The sequence below is a fragment of the Adiantum capillus-veneris genome, chromosome 4 (assembly GCF_014529385.1).
Source record: "Adiantum capillus-veneris isolate H3 chromosome 4, ASM1452938v2, whole genome shotgun sequence".
Lineage (NCBI taxonomy): Eukaryota > Viridiplantae > Streptophyta > Polypodiopsida > Polypodiales > Pteridaceae > Adiantum > Adiantum capillus-veneris.
Window position 1 is genome coordinate 30,631,129 of NC_140934.1, and position 4,019 is coordinate 30,635,147.

The window sequence follows — 4,019 nt, forward strand, 5'->3', positions numbered from 1 at the left end:
AGGGAACAAAGAAACATGCAAAAGAGAATGGCACGAGCGCGAGAGGATGGTGACATTGATGAGCAGGAGGCAAAGAAAATCTGTAGGGTAGTTGCTAAGTGTTGGTGTATTAAAAAAAACGGGCTGTCCGAGGGTCTTCAATGGAGCATTCTACAACAAATTCTTAGTCATCCAACTTCTCAGTGTTGCAACCCACATCGGAGACGGTTGGGATACTGATTTTCTCTAACATTTGTCATACATTGTCTGAGGTGAAGACTCCTCGTTCAAACAATGAGCTATTTTTGAAACGGACTACTGTCATGGCATGCCTCAATGGAGTCAATGGGGCTAACAATGTAATGAAGCAATAATGATGTTGCAAAGGCATTAGGACTTTATTGAAGAAATGTCATGAGAGCCAGTTTCCGGCTGCAAACTAATATGGAGGAGGGGTCACTTCCCTTAGACACGTGTCAACGTGAACATCATAGGACCAGTACCTTAACAATCAAAATCAGAGAAATCATGTTTCAATTTTGTTTAATGGAAACCCGCATCTCCCCAAACAAGAAAGATGTCGTTCGACAGAGAATCAGAAAGAGGGCACATGTGGTGCATCCGGTGCATCTTCTCGATTTACCTTAGGTATATAAGCCAGGACATCTTCAAAGTGTGTCACAATGCTTTACTTAGTAATTTTGGGTGCTTGCAAAAGCTTTATAAGTGTCTCAAAGTGCTTCAAAGTGCATCACTTAGAGCCTGCAAATGCTTGAAAGCGCCAGAAAAGTGTATCTCTGTGCGCATGAAAGCGCCAAAAAATGCTTCAAAGTATTTCAGATCGCTTCCAAAGTGCACTAAAGTGCTTCATGGTGCTTGAAAGTTTCACAAAGTACTTTATCGTGCTTCAGAGCGCTTTCTAAACTCTAAAGTTCTTTGGAGTGTTGCAGAGTTCCATAAAGTGCCTCAAAATGCTCTTAAATAGCACTGAAGCGCTTTTAAAGAGCCCTTAAAGTGCACTTCAGAGTGCTTTCAAGTGCCCAAAAGTGCTTTAAAGTGTTGCAGAGTGCTTCAAAGCACTTCAAAGTGGTTCAAAACGCTTCAAAGTACTTTAGAGTGCTTGAAAGTGTCAAAAAGTGCTTTACAGTGCTTCATCATGCTTCAAAGTACCAACAATTCTATTTAGTGCACCAAAGTTCCCCAAAGTGCTTCATAGTGCTTTTAAAGTGATTCATAGTGCTTAAAACTACCATAAAGTGCTTCATAGTGCTTGATGTGCCTCAGAGTGCTTTGAAGTGCCACAAAGTGCTTGAAAGTGCTTTTAAAGTGCCACCAAGTAGTTTAGAATGCTTTCAAAGTGCACCAAATTGCCGGTAAAGTGCTTCAGAGTGCTATCAAGTGCCACAAGGTGCCTCAGAGTACTCTTAAAGTGCACTGAAGTGCTTCAGAGTGCTTTCAAGTGCCCCAAAGTTCTTTACACTGCTGCAGAGTGCTTCAAAGGGCACCAAATAGCATGACAGGTTCATTGAAAGTGCCACGTGGTGCTTGAAAGTGCCACTAAGTGCCTCACAGTACTTTCAAGTGCCCTAGAGTGCTTTAAAGTGCTTAAAAGTGCCCCAAAGTGCTTCAGAGTGTTCACCAAGTGCATTGAAGTGCTTCACTAGTGGACACCAACTCCCACTCTTCACCAACTCCCATTGCTCAACCAACCCCACCCCACTTTGGTTGAAAAGGTGGAGAAATGACATACCTAATTTTTTTGTGGACAAAAGTTGAAGTCATACCTACTTTTGTGAAAATACACCCCGAGGTGGTAGTATACAAGTGTTGCAGCTAGAATTCAGTACTTTATAGTATTTTTAAATGTCTTTTGTGTGGCAGAGGGATTTGTACATGCGGTTCCAGGAGGCTCAGCCTAACATAAGGATGTCCTTAGATGCTTTGAGGGTCTGAAGCCATACTTTGTATGCAAGTTGAAGGATCGCAACACCTCTGTTGTGAATACCATGTTCAACATGTTTACTTGAAGGAAGGCTTAAATCAGATGCGTCATGGAAGATATAGGCTACATGGAACGTCATGCTTTTGTGGGTGTCTTGTGTGCTGTCCGAGTGGTGGAATAGAGCAATGCACAACATTAAAAACCACTTTTTCATCCTTGACAGAACTATGGGATTCTGTATTGTGTCCAAATCCAATTGGTAGTGCTTTTCACCATAGAAAATGTCTTTTGGGAACATGCACTGATTGCGGGATTGAAAGGCTCTTGTTGTGTCCCATCGAAGAGAGTGATGGTATCTCTAGAATGACTGTCAAGCTTTTTGACGAGGTTCCTACACAAGAAAAGGATGAAGAAGGTCTAGATAAATGTCGAAAAGACCTTGTGGTTCAGCAGCTCAGTCCGATGAGTTTCATTTCTGTGCTCCGAGGGAAACTAGGGAAGTTCATCAAACACAACTACTTGTATAGGTGGCAAGCTCAACAGCTCAAGGAGTGTTTGACCAATTTTGTTGACGATGTAGTGCTGTCTATAGTGGATTTTGCAGAGAGTTACTCCTTCAAGGTGCAGAACAAGATCCAGTCAATGCATTGCTATTCATCTCAGGTCACAATATTTGTTCACATTTCATACTTACGTGATGCCCTTGGTGCTATACAAAAGATGACTCACGTCTATGTCTCTAATGACAAGACACATGACACTTTGTTTGTGCAGCAGTGTTTTATTTTGCACAAGGAATGATTGAAAAGACATGGCTATAGTGTCAAGGAACATTGGGTGTGGTTGGATGGTGTTGCGTCACAGTTCAAAGCAAGGTGGCCATTCTATTTTGTTGCACGATTATTCAATATGATAGGTGCCAAAGTGATAAAAAATTTCTTTGCTTCAAGCCATGGAAAGGGTGAACACGATGGGTCTGGTGCATTGGTCAAAAGAGCCCTCACATAGGAGCAGTTGAAATCTGACGGGTGGGAGCTGCATAATGCTTCAAGCGTTGTTGCATTCCTCAATGCAACTCTCAGAAATCAATGCCCACAGACAGGCAAGAAAGTCGATCGTGCTTTCTGGGATGTCAAGCTCGGTGATGTTGATAGAGTTATAGAGTGGGATTGCGAGCGCATGACAAAGTCTCGATCTTGGCACTGTGTCAATGGCTACAGGCAGACGGATATGCACGGACTAAGGCACAGACTGCTCTCTTGCTTTTGTGGTGCGTGCATCAAAGGTCAATGAAGGAGATGTGCCAACAAAGATCATGTGTAGGGATGGGTATACTTGCAAATACAACCCACCTTTACGGATGAAAGCGATGGAGAAACGTCGAGCGAGGATGAGGATGAATACGCCCCCATGTATGTTGGCCACCACAATGACCTGAGCGATGCCTTGATGGTTGGCCAGAACTTTGCAGTGAGTGCAGAGGAGGTAGGTGCAGACTTTTATGTCCTGAAATGTACCAACACAAAGCGCCTAGCCAAAACAGAGGAAAAGGATCAATGGCACAACATCATTAAGAAATTCGTATGTGGTTGAGGGCCTATTCTATGACAAGGTAAATGGCCAAGATGATACTTATGTCCTTTTGGACAACAAGCCCACTGCTCTAATTTACTCCCATCTGGTGCGATGCATCATTTTTTCCATGTCCCTGAGGGAAGGTGAGCATAATGTATATGATATGTCAAATGACATATTCGAGCAAATCTATAACAGCATGCCCCAAGAGGAGAACTTGTAAGATTTATCTCTGTAAATTTGACTTTGGCCAGCACTTTTAACAGTAGCTAGCACTTTTTAAAAATAAAAATAAAAAGGAGGCAGTGAACTATATTGAAGAGAGTTAGGAAGGATTACATCAAACCTGGGGGGGGGGGGGATCACCTGACTACTGCCCTCTAAAGTTACAGCTAATCACCCCTGATGAGCAAGCACTTTTCACAGTAGAGTGATAAAAGATGTCTTTTAAAACACTTGAAAGCACTTCTAACCACTTGGCCTATTGACGAACACTTTACTAGCCCCCCTGAACCACTTTACT

General features: G+C 42.6%; 1 pseudogene; it reads left to right on the forward strand.

Moving 5' to 3' along the window:
* The first annotated feature begins 3,210 nt into the window (after window positions 1–3,210).
* Window positions 3,211–3,719, forward strand: LOC147458942 (uncharacterized; annotated as a pseudogene).
* The last annotated feature ends 300 nt before the right edge of the window (window positions 3,720–4,019 follow it).